The sequence below is a fragment of the Zootoca vivipara genome, chromosome Z1 (assembly GCF_965207765.1).
Source record: "Zootoca vivipara chromosome Z1, rZooViv2.hap1.1, whole genome shotgun sequence".
Lineage (NCBI taxonomy): Eukaryota > Metazoa > Chordata > Lepidosauria > Squamata > Lacertidae > Zootoca > Zootoca vivipara.
Genome location: NC_142583.1, coordinates 26,364,611 through 26,391,830, shown reverse-complemented (window position 1 = coordinate 26,391,830; position 27,220 = coordinate 26,364,611). Strand labels below are relative to the sequence as shown.

General features: G+C 40.2%; 1 protein-coding gene across 5 annotated transcripts in view; it reads left to right on the top strand.

Annotated features, from left to right (window-relative positions):
- Positions 1-27,220, top strand: part of TENM3 (teneurin transmembrane protein 3) — a 1,254,397-nt gene that overhangs the window by 303,857 nt on the left and 923,320 nt on the right. The window lies entirely within an intron of this gene.

Sequence of the window (27,220 nt, the reverse complement as noted above, 5' to 3'; positions counted from 1 at the left end):
TTTATTGTTTGCTAGACCAATCCTACTTTTCTGGCATCCCACGGACATAAAACTCTACCTGCTTCAGTGAGTCAACAGAATCCACTTAACCTTTTCCCAGCAGGATCAACACCTGCTAACAGCATGGGTGCTACAGGCTGGCCTGTTACAGTTTGCCCTAATGGTGACTAATTTTTGGTATTACTGTTTCAGTAAGTAGGGGGAATTTGTTGCTGCTGAAAATCACCTTGCTCCAGCTATAGTTCCTGTGGGGATCACTCCCACTGAGGAAATGTGGTTACCTTTGCAGCTTCTAGCTTCAAAGGAATAAGAAATTCTTTCACAGCATTGTGCACCACTCATTTCCACAGTGCAGAAAAATAGATAGTTTCCTGTATGTTACAAGCTACAAACTGAACTGTCAGGGGCTTTGTGTGTTAATTTCCCTGACACAGGATAGAAGATGCTGAATTGTTTAGTTCTGCCTATCCATAACTGTCATACCACTTTCCCAAGTTTGGTCCTTCATCTCTGGGTATTTTTCATGTTTATTCTCTCAAAACACCCATGTTAGCAAGATGATCTCAGAAGAAAATAGTAGGGATGGTAGCTTTTGGTTTACTTTATTTTCTCTTATATTTGAGTTATAGGAGAGTGCTCAGTGCTGTCATTTCCCTGAGCATTGTGTTGTACGCAAACAACAAATGGAGTAGTTTGAACACACTGGGATAATAGCTTATGTTATCTGCATACTCATTACAATATGAATAAATTCCCCGGAACGTGGCCTGCAGCTTAGAGGGCCTTTGGAATAAGCAAAAGTAAATAAAGGTAATGAAGATATAACAGTAGCCAGGGTAATTATTTTCATACATGAGCCTAAACTATAAACGATGCAACCTCGATTCTATCCTTGTAAGTCTGACAGAGTTCAGTAAGACATTTCTAAATGTGAAGGAGTCCGTTCTCACAGTGCTGTCTAGCAGAGCTTTTCTGGACTGTATGGGGCCTTTTACTGACTCTCCGAAAGGAATTGGTGGAAGCAACAGTGGCTCACTTTTGCTTATTTGCAGAGCATTTTGAGAATAAAATCACTTGCATCAGTGGGGAGCTTGACTCCACTGTTATAGCAGATAAATCTCAAGAGTTGTCCAGAACACTGTCTAGTCCTGTTGTTTTGGATGAGTTTCAGTTAGTAAGGCCTGAGGAGAAATCTGAGCAGAAATGTCAAAAACAGTGGAGTAAATAACGTAATAATTTGCATAATGTTTGCAGATTAGAAAAAACAATAGTGAATACTGTTATCACTTGTGTGATTTCCTTCCCTGGCCTCAGATGAACATACAGCCATTTTCACTTCCATTTCCATTTGAATTCTATGACATCTCTAATTCCTGCATAGCTGTTAGAAAATATTATCATTTCATTGCCAAGTGAGCAACATTTGTTTTCAACATAGTTGCAATCTGACTTGAATTTCATTGTATGATGAATCAAAGTTGCTGATGAATTCTGTCTTGAATGAAAACTGAAGGCAAATTGGAAGAGTTGCATTTATGGATTTATAGTGGAGAATATTAAATGAGGTTTGTAATATTCTGCTCCCAGCAACCCCCTAAAAACAGTGGTTGCTTTTTCTCCGATGCCATCTTGAATATACTCCGCTAACAACACAAGACCATACATACAGAGGTTTTTCTAGAACTCTGGTTATGGCAGGAAACCCATAGCAAAATGGAATTGCATCTACTCCCAGGTTCATACCCAGGCAAGACTGAAAGAGGCACCTGTCTGAAACCCTGGTAAGTCATCACCAGTCTGTGTAGACAATAATTGAGTTAGATGTACACCACTGGTCTGACTCAGTATAAACCAGATCCCTGTATTTCTATGGATTGAAGATTAGAACTTGCACATTATGAATGAGTGCTTCCACATAATTGTGTGTGTGTGTGTGTGTGTGTGTGTGTGTGTGAGAGAGAGAGAGAGAGAGAGAGAGAGAGAGAGAGAGAGAGAGAGATATGAAGGCACCACATTGCTTTGGCATGGGTAAATTTGAAAAATCTTTCATGGTTTTCGAAAGAATTCACACCTAATCACAACTTATTCTCTCAATTGTTTTCTTCCAAGTGCTAGAAAAGTAATGAAAAGAGTGTTTCTAGGACTGCATAAGTTCATTTTGAAGGCACTTAATGGTCCAGACATTTCTGTCAGGTTCCCCTTTCCTCACATCTTGAAGCTCAAAATTAAGGTCATTAATTCTGGATGTCAAGGAAGAAAAAGCAGATCAGTCAGCTGCTGAAGATAATTGAGTTCTTTGTGCTTTTCACCTCTAGATTCCTAGCATATTTCTTGAAGGAAATCTTGATTCCTTTTCAGAGCTGTCCTTTCTTTCACCTTTGTACTTCTGTGTTTAAGGTTATGCCGCTGAAGTGTGCATTTGTCCTACTATTGCTTCCCCCATCGTCTTTTCATCTTTGTTTGGAATCAGGAATCTGGGATGGCAAGACATTTAGTGCTGTTTGATTTAGTGTATTTTTTGGTGTCTGATTAGGACCCAATGACTTTCTTGCACAGTGAAATAAGCGTCATTTTCCTACTTAGCAAACTAGATGCTCTTTGTTGTTGTAAAACCAATTATTTGATGAAAACTACATCCCTTTTATAGACCTCTTAAAAACAGAAAATGGTTTCTTGAGTGTGTCTGCTCAGTATCAGTATTTCTAACATTTCTGGTATGAAACTACAAAGCTTGAACATAATTTTTCATTCACAAAGTACTCTGGATTCTATAAACAGAACATAACAGAACATAAAGGTGCATTTGGTAATGACTATGTCAGGGAAAGACTAGGAGCAGTCACTTTCTAAATAAAATAAAACAAATAAAAAGTTTAAAGAATGCCATGGCACGTGTTTGTGATAAAGGGGGGGGGGAATCTGACACATGCCACCAATATGCTTCCAACAGAAATGTTGCATTTTTGTTGAGGGGGCTGGGACAAATCTGCATCCCCATGCACATTTGAACAACCTTGATAAATAAATTATAATATATCCATGGAGCCTATAATATAACCTGTGCCAGCTGTGGTGACAAAGAAAGTGATGTACGGAAAGGCACACCTTTATCTTTCTCATAGTTGTCAAAATACTGCTTTTACCTCCTGTCATTTCTACTAGTGCTATGCAAATGTTGCCCTGCATTATTAGAGTCTCCAAGTCAAAGTCCTCAGTGGGTTTGTAGCATTGTTGTCCATGTGGGAATTTTTGTGTCTCTTGGGTTTGCTTAACAATTCTCTTTAGAAAGTGACTAGTTTTAATTTATTTGTTAGTAACAGTTAATCCAGGCTTCCTCAGCCTTGGCCCTCCAGATGTTTTGAGACTACAATTCCCATCATCCCGGACCTCTGGTCCTGCTAGCTAGGGATCATGGGAGTTGTAGGCCAAAAACATCTGGAGGGCCGAGGTTTAGGAAGCCTGTGACCTCCTGGCTCCCTTCACCTCTTTTATCTATTACAGAGACCTGTGGGAACTGTAACACTGCAGGATTATTTATAATTATGTTTGTGGCGTTCGTACAGAGCCCCCAGTTTTTTCAAGGACTATTGACCTGTACACCACTGCTTTATTCTTCTGCTGCCACCAACTAGGTTTTTTCTGGTGAATTACTGAATCTCAGTCAGGTTGTAAAGTCAACAACGAAGATTAAAGTTTATTGAAGAACAAACAAGTTTCAAATATATTCAGAACTGTTTCTCAAATGTGCACCCTTAACTAGATGTGGCACTATCTCACACAGTCACACTCTTCTCTCTCAGTTCTATCCCTGTCTCACACTCTAGCTGTCACAACTGCTACGTTCGTCTTTTACTGGCTCTGTCTGACTCCTCTATCTCCCAATGGTAAAACCCCTGGGCTGAGCCTCAAAACCAGGTAGGCTCCGCCTCTGAGCTTTCTAATTGGTCAATCTACATTAACCATTTCCACCCCCATGTACAAACTAAATCACAAAGAATGGGCAAAAGCCTCAATATTACACGACAAGATCAGCTCTGGCCTTAAGCGCACTACCAAGAGTCTCCCCTGCTGAACTTGATTCTAGAATTGATTCTCCAGTAGCAGGCAGAGGACATGTAAGTGTAGGCTGTCGGTCAAACTTGTGAATGCCATTAGATTCCTCAGTGGTTTAATGTTTGTCACCTTGAACTGAATGATCAGATAACAATGCCGAGGGCTAATTCTCTTGGCCATTTGAACTGTACAAGAATCTCCTTATGACAAAATATGCCGCTCAATTGATCTCCAAATAAGTATATGTTGATAGTTTTCATATCCTGAAAATACTGTAGAAATGGAATCGTCTACGGAACAAGACTCCCTTCTTGACAACGTATGTGCATATCTGATAGCAAAATAGCATTGCATCCAAATAAACACACAGAGATGTATAGCTGGGTTGAATAAGGGAATATTTATATAAAACCAAACCAGCAGAGGAAAACTATAGGTGTGAGAGCTGCTTGTTTTTTTGCAGCTATAAGGGCAACCAAATCCCTGCTGGGCCCAGGGAACCGTATCTGCCTACCCCTGAGCCCAGCCACACCCTGAAGGTGAGTAGGGAGACCTTCCCTCATCACTACCCCTCAGGGACCTGCAACTCTGCATTAGTAAGGCAGGTCAACCTCAGAAGCGGCCCTTATCCTCATCCAGGCCATACATCCTTTAGATGCAGACCTCACGCACCACCAATCACCCCTAAGGGAGTCTAAAAGGGTCACCAAGCTGCCGTAGCATGTTCTCATCCCCACACCTTCCTGCCAAAGTGACCAGATTAACCTATTTTATCCTCTAAGAATCATTTCAGCCTCACTATACTCCTCTTTTCTCCTTGCTAGAACTGTGGGCTTGCATATGCATTCCACTCCTGCCCCACAATTTCTCTCAACATCTTGCAAACATGGTTTCGGCTTTTGGGAACACTCATCCGAAAGACACTGAATAGAAGCCAAATAGAAATCTATGTTTAATTTTCCATTTATTTATTTTCCTTGCTTCTTTAGAAACATGCAGTTATTGGAGCTTGTATGTTTAGCAGAGACACATAGTATTGATTAATAGCATTTACTTTTCACTAGGGACATATGAAAACTTCACTCTTGTTTGCATAGGCATTTGTGCCTCACTGAGGGGGAAAATGTGCTGTATTTTTCGATATATATCTACAAAAGTTGGGTAGGAATTGCTGACTAGTTATTTCCCATGCTGGTTTGGATCCTAGCAATTGTTGTGCATTGTTCCTATTAAAAGCACAGAGAGTTGGCTTAATTTTGCTTTATTTGTTCCTGATTTGCTGGTAATCAGGTAGCCTTGTGCTATTTTCTTATTTTTATTCTGTACATGGGCACACAGGTGACACATCCTTCCAATTCCCTCTTCTTAATTTATTTTTAAGTGTTTGCTGTTTACACAGTGTGCCATACCATTGCCAGACTTTGTGCCCCATTTAAATCCCAAGCTTGGTATTGTGCAAGTTGCACAGTATCTCGTAGTTCAGGTAGCCTTTAAAAATAGCAACAATTCAATGTAACCTGTTCCTGCATTCAAGGCACAGTTGCAAGTTTGTGATGTTTCACTTCTGATAATGAAAGCCATGAAGGTTTGTTTCATTCCTGCTTTTGTGTTTGTTCGCATTTTGTCAAAAGTTATTGTTGTTTGATACTTATTGGGCTTTTCATGCAGTGTGGCAAAGTGCTTCTTGACATTGTTTTTGTTTAGCAGCAGAAAGGCTTGTGTGGAAAATAAGATAATAACTGTTATTGCTAATATTGGGGGGGGGTGGAGGTGTTGCTCCTCCCATTCTTCATCGAAGACGTAGGACTGATTGTGTTCCACAGTGTTTAATAAAAGACTGGTTTTCAGGAAGATACTGCTAATAAAAGCACTGAACACACATGCATTAAAATTTGCTGAAAATGACTAAACAGTTCACATTGAACCCTCTAGAATAGCGGCAAGAGAGATATTGTCAGCCAGGCTGTACCAACACTATGTATGACCGGCAGGTTGATGAATAATCAAATTTCCAAAATTTCACCTTCTATATAATGAGGCAGAATCTGACTTTTACACAGAAATCCTTTAGTGGCTACTGAGGAGAAAGTTTACACCTGACTCAATTGCATGCAGTGAATATGTTCTGGTTGTAAACATAAATGTGCCCAACATGTGAAATGGTTGTTCATCAAGCCATTGACCCATCTCGTCCAGCACCCTGTTCTCACAGGAGCCAACCAAGTGCCTGTGGGGAATCTGCAAGCAGGATTTGGGCACTGTCCCCTCCTGTGGTTTCCAGCAACTGGTATTCAGAAACATTGCCACCTCCAACTGTGAAAGTAGAGCATAGCCATCAAGGCTAGTAGCCTTCAATAGCCCTCTCCTCCAGGAAGAAGTACTTTCTTTTATCTGTTCTGGATCTTCCAACGCTAAGATTAATTGGATCTGTGGAAGTGCTAGTGTTATAAGAATGGGAGGAAAGCTTTTCTCTATTCACTTTCTCCATGGCGTGCATAATTTTATAAACTTATTTCATGTTGCCTGTTACTTGCCTTTTCTCTAAACTGAAAAGTCCCAAATGCTGCAATCTTTCTTCATAGTGGAGTTGCTGCTTCCCCTTGGTCAATTTGGTGGCCCTTTTCTGAACCTTTCCCAACTCTATAATATCCCTTTTGAGGTGAGGTGGCCAGAACTGTACACAGTACATCAAATGTGGTTGCCCATTAGACTTGTATAATGTCATTGTGCTATTGGCAATTTTATTGTCAGTTCCTTTCCCAATGATCCCTAGCATGGTATTTGCCTTCTTCATGGCCACCACACACTGAGTTAATAGATTAATAGATGTGTTATGTTAATATAGGTTAATAGAGGTGTCATTAGTTCTTTATTTCCAATTTGCAACATATCCTGACTATGCAAGTTAAGTACAGCAGGTCCTAGGGTCATGGGGACTGTCTGCCTTGTCATCAAATATATTTCTGTGCAAACATTTTTTCCAGAATGTTTCTATTGTTTGACACTCCCACATCATATGGGTGATATGTCCCTATAGTGGGACGTTGCTTTCCAACACATGGGAGAACCGGTTGGTTTTATATTACACTTGTACTGTTAGAAAACAATGGTGACTTCAATTTGGCCTCTGTCTTCAGATTACTTTTGATTCATACATCAGTAGTCCATATTCTGCAGCATGATTTTCATCAGGATTAAGGCTTCCCTCCCTACCCACCAGCAGGAGCATCACCTTCCACTTATAGCGCCCTAACAGTACTTCTCTTGAAGATGAGAATGACATGCTTTTTGAACTTCATGCACTCCCTGTGAACAAAATGTTTCATTCTCTCAATATTTTAAAATATTATTATTGTGATTAGAAGAGCCACCTGTTTTTTTTTAATAGTGAGCAGCAGTTTATATATCAACTAGAAAAGAACAAGAACAAAACAAGTATGAATATGCTACAATGGCTACATCGATTAATTACATGTATAAAGGAAGGAAAACATGAGAACAAATGCATTTATGCAAGGCTGAATCCTCTTGTCTTCACTGAATTTTAGAATAAAAATAATGTGGTGGAACAAATGAATCTAAAGAACTTAGAATGTTACAATGTGAAAAATTCAAGGTACTGGTGAGATGGTTTGGTTTCTTTAATAAGGAAAAAAAAGATGTGAGGAGTGTATTAGTAGAAATAATTATTCTAGGAAATATACTTTGAATAACATTTTCCTGAGATTGAAGTTGCAAAGCAATGTCAAGGCAGGCTGGATTCATGCAGAAATTACCTACCACTTATTTGACTGGAAATAGAAAAAATGGGGTTCCTCCTTAAAACTAAATAACATAGTGCATTATAAGTGGACATTCATTTGAAAACAGAGTGACTTTAAACAATTTTGTTATACAGTACAGTTCAGTTATCCAGGCTTTGCTGTTATACAGTTTGATGTGTGATTTGCAGATCAAAAGGTGTCATTTGGCAAAAGAAAATATCACTCTTCTTCTTATGTTTTATGAACTGTGTATGATAAGAAGTGCCCAATCATTTATTTGCTCTTTGATTTCCTGGGTTTAGAAGCATTTGCCAAAAAATAGCATCAAACATGATATTTCAGAGTTCAGCCACGTTAGTAGTCATTTTGAATCCCCCCCCAAAAAGTGTGCTTTCTTATAATGCATTGTGATGACTTGTACTTATAGTCTATAAATATGCATGTGCAGAAGCTAAATACACTGGGAGTTTGATCATCAGTGCACCCTCCACCATACCTAAGAAGAACAGGCTAGCACAGGGCACTTAAGGCAGGTCCCATGAAACACACAGCACTGTCATCCAACACGTTGCTGCTATCTCTGCACCATTCCACTTGATTCCTGCTTGATGCCTACCCCAAAAATGGTTTCAGCACAGCAGTGGCAGCACAAGTATGTATCATGTGAGCCTGGTAGAACACATGGCCTACTGTATCAGACAGAGGCCTTTCTCAAAAGTGTTGTCGGTGAGGCTCTAGAGATGAAGCAGATTAGGTGAGACAGCACAGCACCAACCCAGGTCTGCAAAAAGCCAGTCTCTCTGCCACCAGGTGCCAGCTTAGGAGGATGGAAATAGGCCTGTGGAAGTGGGGTGTGGGCAGATGAGGCAGCCCCAAGTGCCAATTTCCTGCCTCTTCCCACCAGCACCTGCCAGCAGAGGTGGTCACCTCACTCTCATAGGGCTGATCATTTGTAAGCTGTCTGTCACATTATTAATTATCTCAGCAAAAAATATTTATTGGTAATATTCCTGTGGTCTATGCCAGGGGTGGCCAACTCCCAAGAGACCGCGATCTACTCACAGAGTTAAAAACTGGCAGTGATCTACCCCCTTTCTGGGGTTTCAGGTCAAAGTTCTTGAGCTTTTTTTTAGAGAAGAGGAGAGCCCCGTTTTTGGGGGGTTCAGGTAAAAGTTGAAAGTTGCTAAGCTTCTTTGGGGGAGCCAGTGATCTACCCGCAATCTACCACAGATGTCATGATCTACCTGTTGGACATGCCTGGTCTATGCAAATTAATTAGCTAAATTAAGTTTTAACCAATTAAAAAATATGTGCTGACAGCTCTAATTCTTCAATTTCAAACAGCTTTAGCACTATATTTCTCATTGCAAACCTATACAGAGGTTTCATTGGTGCAATATTTCAGAGAATTTAATAGCTTCTATTGCTGTAAGTGACAGGGCTGCCTCCCCATTGTTTGGGGTGGGGTTGACCACAGCTTTTGAATACAGTTCTTGCTTTTAGTTTTTATTTCGTATAGGAAAAAGTTTTCAGTTTCTTAACTTCTTTTGTTTCCAGTAGTATTGTGTTATTCAGTGGATTTTAGGCTGTATATCTGGAAATCCCCTCTAGGACAAGCAGAATATTTAGGCTTCAGGCCTGCTATTATCAGTCTGAAACATGGTTACCTAATATGCCTTTTACTTCAAAAGAAAAATCTGGTACATCTTGGGAATAAATGAGAATGTGTCTCCACAGTATCCGAGATGAATTCGAATACTGTAAAATAAAACTCTTCTTCCTTTGAAGTTCCTGGTTTTTTTCCTCCTCCTTTAATCAATGCAAGAATCATCCCTATCTGGTCTATACATCTGTATTGTCTTGGTTCCTGTCTGACACTGATACTTGTCCATGGTCCTTCTCACCTGCTCAAGTCTGTTCATTTGATTTTACTCCTGCCCCCTCTGTCCCTGCTTCTTAATTGTCTCTTGAAACATCATTCCTTGGCTTCAACTTTGGCCCAAGTCCATTCCAGCATTCCAGCTCTTTGGATGAGATGGTTTTTCCCCACCAAGTTACTTGGATGTGACTATTGGCCTACCATACTACTGTATCTTGAAACTTTTGCTAGCTTTCAGAGGCTACAATCCTGTGCAGATGTATGTCTGCTTGGGTTTAATTTTCCAACTAGCACCACAATTAAAATGTAAAGTGTATGCAATTTTTATATTTTTAAAAATAGCCACGTTCCATATAATGTAATTATTGGGTGGTCGAATGGCAAACAAAAGTATATATAAAGTGGTAACACAACAGAAAACCAAACAAGTAATTATATCAAAGAAGATTGTAAATTACTGATGGAGAAAGGAATCTTGGGACTTGTAGGGGAAAGTTTGCAGACACTGTCATCTATATTAAGTGTTTGTTAGCAAATAAAAGAAGAAACAAGTGCAGTACCTGGAGGGGGGAGTGTTGGACTCATTTTCATTTTTTAACTGCCTTAAATGTATGCAGATAAATGTTTTCAACTGCACTTGATCTTTTATTTAAAAAATACATATGGGAAGATTAACAAAAACATAAACAAAGATCTTCACTCTGGTTTAGCAACCAGTCTAGTCAGATGATGATAGCCATAAGTGATGCTGAAGTGGCAGAGAAAGGTTGCTGTTCTTCAAGATGAGTTGGGAGACAGAAGAGATAAGTAGTATACACAAGAGATAAACATGGGCGCCAGGATGTTGATAATTGTGCCTTTGTAGCATAACTGGAAAAAGGTTCTTGGATAAATGGGAGAGTGTGCAACTGCATTGTACCAAAATAAGAATACCTGAAAAGTTGCAGATGGCTTTGTATCTTTATTAGTGAAATAAACTTCCCGGCAGTTTTTTAATAGCATGATCTGGCTTCAGCAAAACGGGAGAGCAGCAAATAGATTGCCCTGTTCACCCTAAAATGGCAAAAAAACGTTCCACTGAAATTACGCTGCTCTAGGGAGAACGGATGTTATTTTACCACTGCAAACTCTTTATTGCAATTTCTTTTATGCTTGATAAGTATTTGAAGCTAACTTTAAACAAAGAAGCTGATCAGTAGTTTTATGACTTGATTTGTTTAAGAGCCTAAATAGCTTAGGGAAATGTTTTAGAAAAGATCTAATCCATCCGTGTGGAATAAAGCTTGGAAAATTAGGCAGAATGAATGTAAAATGCAAAGTACATTTTCATGAGTTTGCACTTGAGCTGTTGTTTGCTGACCCAATCTAACAGTTGCAATATAGTCTCTATTGCCCAAAACTATAGTTTCTGGAACCTAAAATTAGTAAGTGCTTTCTTTGAAGCTGTTATTTATTAAAGTTATGCCTTTGCTCTGCCTGTAAGAATGGCAGTCTGACACCTGATTTTGATCTGTCTATGGAACTGTTACTAAGCCAGTAACAATGCTACTGTATTTCCTTTTGCAGTGTCCTTGTCAATAAGTGCTTCATGATTCTATCTTTTTGGAAATTCTGTTTAGGATTAGCAGAAAAACAAGGTCACAATCCAACACAAGAGTTAAGCACACTTCTACAGCCTGTGGAAGTATAATTGACTACACAACAGGTTGTGTTCCAAGTACATACTTCCATTAAGAACCTAGGCATGTATATAGCTGTGTGCTAACCCTGCAAATGTGTTTTAAAGTGTCTCTTTGATCGTGTGTATTAACACCTCACACATTCAAAAGTTAGAGATTCCTTTGTCCCACGAGATTCAATGAAATATAAACGCAACCAACTATGCAGGATTGCAACCAATAAAATATCATTCACATTGCTGGAAATGATTGTAGTGTGATTTTCATATGCATACCTTTCTCTAGTTTGAGCTGATAATATTTTCCTGATGTCAGAAGCCTGCTGAAGCAGTAATTGATGTGTACCAGTTGGCTTACATTTTCCTATAGAATCAGCTGTTCTATGTTCAGCAAACCCGATATCTATAACTTGGTTGTCTGTGTGACTACTTCTTTTCCAGCACTGAAAACCAGAAGAAATATTATCATTTCCCCCTTTTTCCTACCCAGTTTTAAATAGGAAGCAGATTTCTAACAGATGTGTGTGTGTGTATGCGCGCGTGTGTGCGTGTACGTACACACACATTTTCTAGCTTTGGAATCTGCAGCTTCCTTATTTTATAGAAGTCTGGGTTTTGGCAAGCTTTATCCACATCTGCATTTTTCCGCTCAAAGGCATCTGGTGAAAGATGGATTTGGAATGGTCTGATGTATACATCTTGTGGTTATAATTGTACTTGTTGATAAAATCTCTGTCTTCCTTTTTAAAGCATTCGTTGGGTTTTATGTTTTGCTGTTTTGTGGTGCTTTTTGAGAAAGCTCATGGAGAAAGGGCAACCTCATTTGCTATAAACAAAATAAATCCATCAAAAAAGGGGAATGTCAGTCACCAAAATGAGAGGAGCAGTAAAAAACCCCATTGACCAATTTCCTTCACACTCTGGCTTTGATTAAACCCCCTTCTATAAACAGCCTGTGCTCTAGCAGACTCATAATCCAGTGGCAGTAATATTGGCCTTTTAATCCTGTTGGTATGAACAGGTGTGTGTGTGTGTGTGTGTTCTATGAGAGAGAAACTAACTAAAAGAGCTAAGTAATGACAGCTCTTTCTGTACATCCATACAATGTATAAAAACTGGCACACGTAGTTACAAAAACTAATGTTATTTTTTATGAAATCATACGTTGCCTCCTGAATTGCACGCTGTGCAAGGAGATGGACATCTGAACCAGCATGTGAATTCTAGATATGCTCACTGTGCTTTTGACACTGATACTGAAATATTCTTGTTGATCTCTTTTGTGGCAGCACTACACAACCTAGTTTCAGAGCATGGTTTCCTAGTTTCAGAGCATGGTTGCCGAGTCTTGGAATCTCCCTCTTTCTTTCATCCACTTGCTTTTAGGAAATCTTCCTTGTAGGCTCCACAAGTAAAACCTATTTTTCTTCCCTTCCTCTCCTTTAGCTTTATAGCCTAGCTGCTTGCTTTATGCTATTAGGAACATAAAGCTGCCCGATACTGAGTCAAACCATTGGGATACCTACCTCAGCATTGTTAACACTGACTGGCAGCAATGCTGCAGCTGCTTCAGGCAGGTTTCTTTCCCTGGAAATTGGCTACCTGGCGGATGCTGTACCACTGAGCATCCTATGCTCCTTCCCCACTGTTTTTATTTCCTTCATCTTCCCACCCCAACCTCCCTGTTTCTTCTGCCACTTGCTTTTCTGACGCTTCACCCACCTTCCTTCAGGCCCCTGCTTCTCATTGTGATCTTCTCTCCTGTAATCTTCCTCCATTATCTGGTCCTGTGTGCAGATTTCATGCTGGCTAATCTGACTGTCCACTTCCCTTGCAGAAGCCGCAGTGTTTGTTCTACTTTGCTGACACAGTCATCTTGACAATTGAAATGTTCATGATTATTCCATGATGTGACAGCAAACTCAGACAATGGCTAGAGGGGACTCACAGACGGGTAACAGGAATATACTATTGTACAATATTCTAAATCAAACTCTGACAGCAACTGAGATTCAGCAACTGGTTCATGAAAGCTATTCCCCCCACCCCCTGAAGTCAATGGATTTTTAAAAAGTGGCAGATAGGTATGTGGATTAGACAGATTCACTAAGGTTATAATAGCTAAATTGATCCTTCATGTACAGAATAAGTATATCTCTGCTTATCAGATGCTGCAGAGAAACAATGGGGGAAAGGCAGCACTTCCAAGTCCTCCACTTCAGCAGGCAGAGTCATCTCTCTGTAGAAAACAGAGTGCTAGACAAGATAGACCTTGGCTAGGATCTAGCAAAGCAACAATTATGTTCTTAATATAGATGCATAAAATCAAAAAAGATAAAATCACTTGTGATAATGAGTGATAGTAAGAAAGAGTAAGAAAGTAAGTAAGAAAGATGGGGGTGGGTTTGAGCTATTTGCAGATCATTATAAATTGTGTCCTCACGTAGCATTCTACATGTGGGTCAGTTACGCTGCATATCAGAGCTCAAAATATCAACATATTCAAGAATCAGTTCCAATACATTTAAGTCTGTAGGCATCAGCATCTAGCCGTTGCTATTAACTAAGTGGTAAAATCTGATTTAGCCGTTTTTGAAAACTCCCACAAGGTGGTGCTGATGCAGTAACTTTTACAGACTTTGTAGCCATTGTGCCTGTTAACAAGCTGAATAGATTTGAAAATGCTGCTGTCAAACAGATGTTCTTGTCTTTGATGCTGTATCTCAGTTAAGGTGGGAATGATGAGGTCGGGAAGGTTAATAAATTTATTATGTGGCGGAAAAGTTATTTCTCCTTGCCCATGAGACAGAGAAGCCATTATTTTTATAGCATAATACCAGCTTTTCTTTGTCCGTTTTGACATAGGGTTCTCTCCTAATCCTTTTCATAGCTTGTAGTTTTGTTATTCCTTGTGCAATGTCCTCTTTTACTTATGAGCAAGGAAAGTGGAATTCATAAAGAGCTTATTGTAGTTGCTGGCTAGATAGATGTTAAAGAGCTCAATAAATTCAAATAAATCTGCCACGAAAAATGCCTTGGACACTGATTCACTGATCATTCAGCAATGAATATGAAATACAGACAAATGTAAAGTGGCAAGTGATGTGAGATGATTGCAATTATTCTGGAGATGGTAGGGATGTTGCCCACACACACAAAAATCTTTACTACTTTGATCAGATAAAGCATAATCTTCGGTTCTGCTTGGTAAGTGTTGCATGTATTTTTTACCATCCCCCAATAAATGCCACATTATTCTCTTTTAAAAATTTTATATAGGTAATTTATAATCCAGAATTCAGAATGGTTCTGTATGACGATAAGGGAATAATCACCACTGTAGATCTTGAATTGTTTTATTGCTAACCATCTACAATAGCAGCAAATCCCAGCCTATATAATAAAAGATTGTGTTTCACTTTTTAAAATGCCTACTTTCTTATCCTGGCTCACAAGGTCAGCCTCTTCAAATACCAATTCAGACATAACTGCCAAGAGTCATGTTGACATTTAAGAACCCCAGGAATCATTACATTTGTCACTCTTTAACCCAGATGTTGCATTTGGGTCACCAAATTTGCTAATTCAGTACCCAAGCTAAAAGTGTTCCCTTTGGCATCTCTCATTGGATTTCTGCATTGTTAACAATGATCTAAAATTAAGTAGATGTAATGTTATAATCTTTGCAAATTAGTCATTGATGTCACACTTGCAGCTGCAAAACTGATTAATCGTTTTAATCAATCCTTATGTACGTATTTATTTAGAAGGCTCTGGATTGGTGCTTACAGTGCTTTTAAAGCAAAACCAGATAAACCCACAGAATAATGTATCCACTAAATAATATAATGCATGCCATGAGCTTTAATTATCTCTATCTGGTTTCACTTTGACATCTAAAGCTGGCTGAAACAATAAAGTTTTAGAGCAAGTTCACGCATTACTGTGAAAGTGCTAATGGAGGATGTGTGACTTGAACTTCTCTTCCTGTGTTTTGCAAAAGAGCACAAATGGGTAAGTGTTCTTTGCCCCTGCATCAGAAATGTATCGAATTCACTACAGGGAAGATTTTCAACTTCCCCACTCTTTACATACTAATCAAAAGTGTATAAAGGAATATGTGAGCTACATACCGGCATCCATGTAGCTAAAAGACTGTGTTGCCAATGCAGTTAATATATGCACAGAGGAGAAGTACACCTTTCCCCTTAATTCATTATCCAGAAGTATTAAAAGGGATGCATGAGAGGTAAAGCACCATTGTAGCCAACAGAGGGAAACTGTCCGCAAATAGCAGCATCAGTGACTAAATTTGGCGATACCACGATGTGGCGGAACTGTTAAACTCTCATGTTCCAGCACTGCAGACACTGCCTCTTGCATGGACCCCCTTGTAGCTGCTATTTACATCACATCTGGTTTGGGCTTGGGTGAGGTGTGGCATGGGTCTCCCATACAGATGCCAGATTAGATAGATTCCTGATTCCTACAGCTCTTAAACCACCTCGAAAAAGATCACAAAAGTTAGACAGGCATCCATGTGGAACCCCTGCACCATACAAGCATAATATGTATGATTGAGACTGGTCTGGTCTGTTTCTTCAGACACTGTTGCAGTCCCAACTAATGCACTGCAGCTCAGAGCTCTGTTAAATGTTGAGCATACTTTGATTTTTAGGAGGCTTGCATTGGTGATAGTTTGCCCATTTCCCTTCCCGTCTCTCATCCTCGGCTTTATCTCCTGCCAGCCTTTTAGTAGTGTTGTTGCAGCATTTGAAATGTGCTGTTATGAAGGTTAGCATTCTGAAAGTGATTGCCAGAAACACCTGTACTTAATGTTTGAGCAGAGTGGAAAAACTAGGCAGAAGCTCATGCTGCTAAAAGTACCATGGTTGTGATTTGTTGCAATGACACTTTTGCAAAGTGTAAATGTGATTGCTACAAAGACCAATGGACAGTAAAATGGCAAATAGTGAGGGAACAACCCTGGGGGACGCAGAGTGTAAACAGAAAACCCTATACAGTAGTTTGTATAGAAGAACAAGGGTATTCCCAAAATGTAATTATGATACCAGAAAAAAATTAAGCATTGCATTAAAATTATACCAAAAAAGATTGAGTGAGCAATCTGACCTTCATGTTAATGAAATGGAAATGCGGTCTGCCGAGCGATTTGAGCTATATATTCATTGTTCAGTGTTCTCGAAGCTACGAACATGAGTTTGACCAAACTGCGGGAGGCAGTGGAAGACAGGAGTGCCTGGCGTGCTATGGTCCATGGGGTCACAAAGAGTCGGACACGACTAAACGACTAAACAACAACAACAACAATTCATGCTCTAACTGGGGAGTAACACATAAAAATTGGTTGTTGTATACACAATTCCTCAGCCTGATCCAAAGCTGGGATTGTGCCACACATAGCACCGTAAAATAAGTAGGAACAGTGCTTTTTTCTGGGGGGGGGGAACGCAGGGGTACACATAACCCTAAACATTTTGTGAATCTAAGTTTGGCCTCATTGAGGGGCAGTATTTCAATATGAGTTGGAAAATGAGAGTACCTCTAAACAATTTTTTTAGGGGGGGGTACACTGAGTAGGAAACACCAAGGTATACTCGATGAGACGTCAGGGTGAGATGTATCCTTCTACCCACCAAGAGAGGTCAGAATCAAGCTAAAGAAAATCACATTGCCTGTCTGATGGAGAAACATGAGAGATCAGAAGGCAAGTAGAAGCCTAGGCAGACAAAGGAAACTGGCTTGGCAAACACAAAACAACAATGGCCAAGTACATGTCGTATGCATCTAAAATAGATATCTGCCGTCAGACATTTTACTGGACATGACTGCCATCTTCAAAGCGCTGCAACTTAACATAATGTCCTGTGGGTGTCTCCAGTCATTCACCTACATTTTCAGGACAGACACCACAGGCCAATTTAAGGTTAAATCAATTTTGGTTCAGCAGTGACCTGTGTAAACTAATGATGAAGACACCTGAAAGTGTCCAGCTTTGAGAGCATGGGTCAAACACTGTTAATACCACACACAATGTACAACTATATGCCAAGCCAGAAGTCTTAGAGGTTAAAGTGATAGAACAGGTTATGTCAGTTTCCAGGATTTACCAAACAGCGCTGACCTGTATTTGAACTTTAGCTCTCAGTGCTCTTGACCCAAATATGTCAGATGAGGAAAAATCTCACACAAAGAAGCTGTGAATCTCCATCATTAGCTATTCAGCAATACCCAAGTGATCTTTTTAGCAGTTCCCAAGCACACTTACTTCCAAGTAGATGTGTATAGGCTTGGGGTATCATGAAAAAGCCATGTAAAAATGGCACCTTTTATACTAACAGACTGACTTCTATATTTCTGCCATCACTGACTTATAAAGCAGGTGTAAAGAACAGACATTTATGTGAACCGTGGATATATGGTAATCTACAAATACTGGTACATGTTTATCTGAAATCACATTAATATTGGCTTTTCTTATAATGTTTAGCTCTTCACATTTCAATCATCACTGTTTCAAGGGCTGAAGGAGCATTTAGGGCTTTGAATATAGTTGTTTGTTTGTTTGTTTGTTTGTTTGTTGCATTTGCTCATTTCTGCCTTGGCCCCGCTTGCCACTATTTCCCCCTCCAAATAATGTTGTGCTGTGACATAATCTAAAAAACTTCTCATCCAGCAAAACCCCAGCTTCCACTATTGTGAGATCTGCCTATATATCTCAAGGTATGCACATTCTTGAGGTAATTCTAATCTGAAATAGTCCCCAAACTACAGAAACTACAGCAGGGAAACCTTTTAAATAGAGATTAATATGGATGCATGAGTCTCTGCCATCACCCATGCATTGCTAATAGACTAATGCAATGCACTCCAAGTGGGGCTGTCCTTGGAGACATCATCTTTCAAGCTTCAGCTAGTATATAATTTTGTGGTCTGTCTGCCGACAAGGATGAGAGTCTGTTTTGGCTTTGCACTTTGTATTAATGCAAGGAGTGCCTCCTTTCATACATTGCTTATGATCCAGGGATGTGGTTCTGCAGGAGGCAAATCTCAACTTTCACAGTTTGGAAATGTAATTTAATAGTTGCTTCTCAAATCTATTCCAACTTGCAGTAGCTGCAAATGTTCCTCTACCATGAACCTTCAAAGCCTTTCCTTTACTAAACATACTGGTGGTTGTGGCAAAATAGGCTCTTGAAGTGTCTCCGTTAAGATCTAGTCAGTGTTGTACACATAAACAGACCTAAGAGAACTATTATATCCTGCTAGTTCCATCCAAAACCATGTGGACTTTCTCTTGGTTCTGCTTGCATGAATACTGTTGCAAATATTTGCAGCAGAGTCTAGGCAAGAGGCAAGAAGGTAAAACTGCAAAAAGTCAAATATTGATCAAATGATCCCAAAATTGAATCACTATGCCAAGCCCATTTAGGATTGGTAAGGGAAGTTGGCTTATTGCTAATTTCCCTCATTTAAAGAAAATAGCTTTGCCGAGACCCAGGGCACACGCTCCTTTCCTTTCCTTTCTCCTTTCCTTTCCTGGTGAAACACTCGTACTCTGGAATTCCAGAAGTGACAAAACAAATGTAGCATCATTTAAAACAGTTTTAAAACATCTTCAAGTGAATAAGAAAAGCCAAAAATCTGATCAAGGAGTTTGAGACACTACTCAATTGTCTTCAGCTAACTCTGCTTGGCAAATTGAGGAGACAGAAGAGTCGCAATACAGCCCAACCAGAAAGTTCATTTTATTCTTTGTCTGCCATTAATCTTACCTCAGAAAATGGAAACACTCTGAGCAGTGCCTCTAATTAAGACCTTGATAATCAAGCAGGTTCATGAGAATTTGACTCCTGATGAAGGAAAGTTCCAACAGTTGTCTTCCCATTCTCTCTCTCTTTTTAAAAAAACCCAAAACGTTTTGCTACTTAGTGGCAAGATTAGAAATAGTAACAACGCAATTATAAGTAGCCAGTCATTATTTTATCATCTTTGTTTTAATTGTAATAATGTTAGTCATGATGAACTTAATATGCAGCTAATGTGGATTTGTATGTACTTCCTCCAGAAGTTCATTTTAATGTTACCATTTTATTCATGTTCAATTATTCTAAAGTGTTGCTGAATTAACAAGATCCACTTAGTCTTAATCACTAAGCATCTCACTTTGCAGCACAGACATTTACGCTTATGAGGGCCCTTCCGAAGTAGATTGAGACAGGTAATTTGAAATATATTAACTTTTTTAAAGAAAGTATAACAACATGTTCCATCCCATAACCAGTAAACTTTTCACAGCAAACCCATTAATGGATGAGAGCCTTTTATCATGGCTTGTTCCTGGACCACTTAGTAACAACAGAAATCTTGTGTTCCATTCCACTCACCATTGCTCTGGTTTCCAGAAGAGGGTATGTTGGTGTTGAACGAGCCATGATGTCAGTTGTCCCGTGTGGCTCTGGATTTCCTGTATTGCCACACAGCCTGGGAAGTAGACAGAGTGCTATAGGTAATTCCTGGAAGCAACGGCATAGCTCCACTTCATTCTGTGGTGCTGCTGGGAGCTCCGCCCCTTCGCAGCCCTCCCACCTGGTCACGCCCCCGCAGCTGCTGCTGCTGTTGATGAGGTTGCAGGGAGCCTAGGGCAAGGAGAAGGAGGAGGACGCAGGAGGCAGGAGGGAGAAGGCAGGAGGGGGACAGCACACAGCCCTTGCTGCAATTGACTGGACATGGTGTGTGCCCTCCAACTTCTCTCCTCCAGCAAACTAGACAGGGCATGCCGCAAAGAAAAGAGGGGTGGGATAGGTGAGGGGAGAGAAGATCAAAGAGATGCAGGGGTGGGGAGCAGCGAAGGGAGTGGGGAGAAATCCAAGAGCAAAGGAAGGAGGACAACTAGGGGAAAAATGGAAGCAACGCGAAGACGGTAGGTGGGCAAGAGGGAGGGATGAAGGTGGATGAAGCCAGAGAAAGAAGAGCCACCCATGGGGGCGGGGTGAGCACTAGCGGAGGAAGAGTGGTGCGGGGGGAGTGCACCGCCCCCAGCAGCGCGATCCTGGTGCGGTTCCATTGCAGCTGCCCCCCAGCCACGCTGGGCACCATGCCCCCACAGGCAGCCTGCCACGCCCCCAGGACGCACATCACGGCCCACCCCCACCTGCTCTCGATCCCCCAGTGCCAGAGCATGAAGCTCTGCCATTGGAGGTGAACCAAGGCAGGCAGGGCAGTCTCGAGCAGGTCGGGCGCCCTGGCGCTGAGGGGTGGAGATCGCTCCGGTGCCCCCGCCCTCGCAGGGCGCAGCATGGTTTCTGCACGGGCGCAGCGCCCTGCCTACCAGCCCAGTGCCCTGGCACACCATGCCACCGGGAGTCTACCTAGAGCCGGCCCTGAAGGCAGGGGTGCTTTGTAGAGCCTCTAGGGCGGCTGAGGGAGAGGCGATGGACAGGCGCCTACGCTAGCCACATTACATTACGTTTCTGGACTGAACTAAGTTTTGTAAGCCCATTTTTTAAAATTAAAAAATAACCTCATATTTTTGTCATTTTGTCACCCCCTTCGCTGATGACACCCGGGGCAGACCACACCCACCACCCACCCCTTCCCACGCCCCTGCCAAGAAGAAAGCTTTGGTGAGCTTCCCTGTGCCTGTCTTCTATTTAGCTGAACCACATGAGAGGATTATATACTGTATTTGCACTCACACAGGCGGTGATCGCCGCTCCTGTGCATGCACGACCGGCGGCAAACCCTCCGGTTACTTCCGGGTTTGCCGCGGACGTTGGGCGAAACGGATGCAAGCAGAGGCGGACATAAGAAGAGGTTTGACTGTACTATAAACACTCTACTATTCAAATTAGGCCCCAGTGTTTTTATTACAGTCCCTTTCTCAATGTGTCTAATTTGAATTAATCAACTTTAGTCTAGTATGTAAATTCTCAAAAATCTCATTTTTTTCGTACAATCTTTGTTCGCAGCAACCAAAATTATGTTATCAACATATACAAGCAGAAAAGTCATTTTCACATTTTGTTGTTTTTTCCTCATGAGACATCAGTTGAATTGGACCACATATATCAGTATGAATAGGTTGCAAAGGCTCTGTGGAACTTTTCTGGCTTTGCTTGGGGATAGAAGGTCTTGTTCTCTTCCTCAACAAACAACTTTCACATATTTCACTATTCAGGTCAACTTTGCAAAGTTTAATATCTATTCTTCTCACCAAACCTTTCTTTGGCAGGTCTGCTATAATCCCAAAGCCTCTATGCCCAACCCTTTTGTGCCGCAGATGAACACAGGTTGCACTTGGATTCTTATTTACCATATTTGCTCTTTCTTGAACTGTATCTAGCACAAAGACTCAATTATTTTCAAAAACCTTGTGCATACAAAACTCCATATTTGGTAACTGCACATTTGTTGCAATTTAAATTTACATTAAAGCCACACTTGGTCAGGGCTGGCACACTCAACAAACTGTCTGATTATTGAAATTAAAAGAGAGACTGGTGTGATTTAAGGAAGATCTTGCTAATTGAAGTGAATCTTACAGAGTTAACCTTTAGAACTATAGGACCACTGGGGACTAACAAGGTGCTGTTTCCAATCACTTAAAGAAAATTTTAGAAAATGAGAGGTTGCTGCATTATGTTTATTGTTTCCTGATAGAGGCAGAGTGTGGGCAGTAGGATTCATATCTCCTATGTTCGATATCTTTTGCAATCCTATAATGGGTTGCAATCCTATATTGCATGCCTAGATTTTAAAGAGCTGAGGCTACAGTGCCCACTACACATAGGTATTCTGAAAATTATCCAGTCTTAGATTAAAGTGCCTCCTAGCTATTAATGTGGGTGGTTAATTAGGTGCACGCTTTATAAAGGTTCAGGCTCTGAATAAGCTGCTTACAGCCTTCTGGATATAACCAAAGGTTCTGCCTGCAATTTATACAACTGAGAAATACAGTTTCAACGGTCCCCCCTTCATATCAAATTGGATAGTAGAGATATTTAAGAGAGGTTCCTTTTCACTGCTCTCTAGCTCTGAGAATCCTATTCTTTCAAATATGCAGGTTAATCTAGTCCAACATTTTGTTTCCAACAGTAGCATGCCAGATGTTCAATGTTGTCCAGGAATTCCTCAAGCAAGTCATGACACAGTTCTCTCCTTTGTCTCCGCAGGTAGTGAATATATAAAGCTGGCTTGTACCAGTTGAGACCACGGGTCCTTCTGTTTATTCTGACTGTCTGGCTGTGTCTTTCCAAGGTCTCATACAAAGACCTTTCTCTGCCTTGCTATCTGAGATCCTTTTAACTAAAGATACTTGGAACTGAGTAGGGAGATTTCTGCAAAGCATGTGCAGAAGAAAGAGCAGCAGAACTTGAGGAGAGAGCAGAAGGACTTCAAAGGCTGTGGGGTTGCCATGGCAGCTGTCACTCCTGTGATTTCCATGGCAATGGGGTGAAAGGGATAGGAGCGCTGGGCTGGTAGAGTCATTACTGGAGAGCACATCCGGGCTCCCCTCATGGAAAAGGTTGGGTGGTAGCTAAACATTCCTCTTCTCCCAGGTCTTTGGCTAATTAAAGAATCTATAGCCTTTTACATGGGGGGTATTGTTTATGTTTATTCCCGTGCTAGTTATTTTTGTGTTTTTGTTGTGTAAACTGCCCTGTTATCTTCGGATGAAGGGTATTATTATTATTAATTATTATTATTATTATTAGCTTTATCTGTGTTCCAGCCTTCTTTGGCAATCCACAAAAGTTTTTCAAAAAGTTAGTGGCACCCACCCTGTGGAATGCCCTCCCACTAGAGGTCAAAGAGAACAACAATTACCAGACCTTTAGAAGGCATCTCAAGGCAGCCCTGTTTAGGGAAGCTTTTAATGTTTGATGGATTTCTGTATTTTAATGTTTGATGGATTTCTGTATTTTAAAATTTCTGTTTTGTTGGAAGCCGCCCAGAGTGGCTGGGGGAACCCGGCCAGATGGGCGGGGTATAAATAATAAATTATTATTATTATTATTATTTCAGGGTCAGTGTAAGATGCTTTCTTCTGACATTTTGATGACAGGATTTAACCATGGAATTATTTTAGTTGTGTGTTTAGATTGCATGTGCTATGCTTTTTTTCCTGGATATTTTTTATTTGCTGCCCTGGGCTCCTTTGGAAGAAAGGGTAGGATAACAATCTGACAAACAGTAATAACAGAACCATAGAATCAAAAAGAGTTGGGAGTGAACTGAGGCTGGGATTTCTTAAGAGCCAACTGTCATCTAAAGATGGGCACTTTTCCGATGCTTCATGGTCTCCCTCCAAACTCTTGAATTGTTGTTGGACTGCTGATGTTATGTGGGAAGCATTTGGTTTCTTGAGCTGGGGAGAAGGCCCCAATTAGGGTCCTGACTTTGGTTGGGTGCGCTCTGGGTGCTATGAGATCTGTTTCAGTGGGCTGTTTCCAGCCACACTCACTTTCAGTGGACCCCTGATCACCAGGATCAGCTCAGAGACAGGAACTAGGTCAAGATCCTCTATCAGTTACAATGTAGCTACCATCTCAGTTTCTAGGTAACTGTTGGGCTTCTTACATCCTTGACCTTTTATTAAGACTTTATTAACAATCGCTCTGTCATTACTCATCCCAGTATAGCTTCATGCTCAGGGCAGTTGGATTTGGGGCAGAAAACTGAACCTTAAACTCAGCTCTAGAATTGTTGGAAGGGATTTCACATCTACCTAAATTTCAAGTGAAACCAGATTTAAAGTTTCATGTGTGAGAAAGATTGTAAGAAAGAGAAGCAAGTGGCTGTTTCTGTTTACACTGTGTCTCTTTTACATCTCCATTTTATTTGTATCAAGAACTCAAGGCCCTAGTATCCTTGGGTGGGTGGGAGTAGAACTTGATCACGTTTGTCTGCAGAAATGATTAATTATTCCATTATGCTGCCTTTTGGAATAATGTGCACACTAAAATGCAGCTAAGTATTTCCTAAGGGAGAAAGTAAAACCAAAACATACCAAACTTAGAATCCTCTTGGCTACGCTGATATAGGTGGTTTAGAGATGGAATAGTGATCTTTAGCTCATGATTTTACATAACAGATTGATTTTATGAACGTGACCAAGCAGTTTGCCATTAAATACATTCATGGTAAAAGGTTTATTTATCTTTACCAAAATTGCTGCGTGATGTTCTTACCAGCAAGGGTGTCTTAGAATCACTAGAGGAGAGGTGTGACCATTTCATCATTCATTACTATTTCAGATGGAGTCGCTAGAGCACTGGTAGCGTTAAATGCCTACAGTAACCAGCTGATCAGGATTGAGTAGACACCCCTTTGCTCTAAATAGAGCATACTCCAACCTTTAAACCTTGTGACTGCTGTCTTGCCCTGCTTCCTGTGTCTGGGTGACAAACATTGGTTGGGATAATATTTGCCTTGGTTTCTCTTTACAGTGAAAAGTATAGTATATACTGTTATCATTTTCAGCTATGAATGACCAACTGTGCTAAATTATTTGTGGCAACACTTTAATATAGGATCCTATCCAGCAGCAAACACAATATATAATACATTTAAAGCAAATGCCTTTGTAGGAAGACTCCTATAGAAAGCTACCTAGTGGTTGACTGACAAAAATGTTTTGGATCTGGGTATGTTGAACCAGCTATGTGATATTTGCATGCTCCTTACTTACACAAAAATGTTCTGAACCAATCAACTCCTCTTGGCTTCAAAGTATAACATATGGTCCCTTAGCCCTGGACACAATTTGAATGGGTCATAGAATGAGCAATAATACATATTTTTGATACATTCCAGTTTTAAACTTCCGAGGTTTAGCCAACATCTATTGAGAAAGATAGAAAGAAAACGTTAGCCTATTTTTCATTGGATTTTGATGACACATCTTATTTAAATTATCTGGGATCATGCAGTGAAAAATGGTGTCAGTGCAGCGGCAGAGAAGCAGTTGGACCCTAAGCAATGCTCATTGAAGTGAGATAAGACTTTCTCACCTTCTCTCCCATCTGAAATCCCTGTGCCGTCAAAAAGCTTCTCCAGAGGATCACGGGACCATCTTGAACATGGTGGGTTGTTGTATGGGGAAGCTTGTGGGAAGGGGTGAATTGCCCAAAATCTGTTAGGCACCTTCTGTGGGTTCCTCCAACTTCCAGGTAAGGTTTTTCAGGGGCCAAAGGAGTTGTAGTGTGGAGGAGGTGGTGGAAGGTCCTCTTCTGCCCACTTCCCTTCATGAATGGTTTTTAGGGATCAAACAGAGGAAACCAAGGCATTGAAAGAATACATGAAAGTATTTCCCCACCAATACATGCATCACACACCCCGAAGTTCTACATCAAAAAAATTAAACCCCAAAAACATGCCAGACAATCTCATATATGGTAGCTGATTTGATACATTGGCCTTTATTCTATTTAAACTTTTATTAATAATTATCAATGTTAATAATACTGTTATTTGTTACTTCTGCAAGTTTTTTTCCAAAAGTATCTCTCCTTCAATAGCCTTTTAAATAAATAAATAAATCAAATTTAAACCTCTGAGCATACATTTTCTGAGCTATTTAATTGTGTTTCTAAATGAACTACAAGCAAGAGATAATGGTGTATTAAGATTAGACATATTTATATAACTTTAAGGCTATTAAGGCTGTTTAATCCTTATGAGTGACATCAATATGGACCTAATTAGCACAGTTTGCAGCCACTTCATAATTCAAAAGAATGTGATCATTCAGCTGGAAGCACGTTTGACAGAAACTCCATAGTCATGAAGGTAAAAGCTTGCAAAATCACCCACTAGGATGGAGAAGCTGTCATTCTTCCATCAGTGCTGTTGAATACTAATGTCAAGGTCAGACTAGTGTAATTTTAGGCTGCCAAAATATTGCTAGATCCAATACAGTAGTAAATTATAAAGAAAGTAAACTTTGATAAACTTTGATATGGTAAGCTATAAAGTTTGTTACACTGGAGTTTACAGTGTACTATACCTACACAGAAAGAAAAGGCCAAAAAAAGAATCATAGTATGCCTGCTTAGATTATTTACAAACACATACTTTTAAATGCTTATATGAAACATGATGCAATCAAGCAGGTAGTTAAGTCCTGATGCCTTGACTGTGCTATAAAATATTGACTGTATTGTGGAAATTTAGAACATACTGGTTACTTATTAGTTTAAAAAAGGCAGTCTTCAAAACAACACTTGCAAACAATGTTCAAAGTATACATAATTCTTTTAAAATTACTTTCCTTAACACAATCTTAAATCCCAAATTCACAGACTTTCCACACATACATAAGCGCTCCTTCACGTCACCTCCAGGAACATGTTTGTTTGTTTTGTTTTATAAAACCATTTATCTTGCTTTTGATTCTCAAAAGCATCCTCAAGGCAAGCTTTCATCATCAATCAATCATAAGAAAATATAATCAAAGAACGAAGTGTATACAAATATTCTAACCATGTGGACAGGGCTGATCATGTGTGTCTTTCCAAACCGATCAAAACTGTTCTGGGAGGTAGAGTGATAATCAGATTGGAATGATTGGTGCAATCAACTCTGCCAACAGACTACCAGTATTCACACACACTTTCCTAGCTGCATGTAATTGCACCACAGAAAAAGGTCTCCCACTGCTGCTGTGTATGTGGAAGTAAAAAAGTTTGTTTGACACAAAGTTAGAATTAAGACTCCTCATTATGGAGAAGTGACATTTTTTCATGTTGGGCGAAAGATTCCTGCACCGCAGGGGGTTGGACTAGATGACCCTCATGGTCCCTCCCAACTCTACAATTCTAT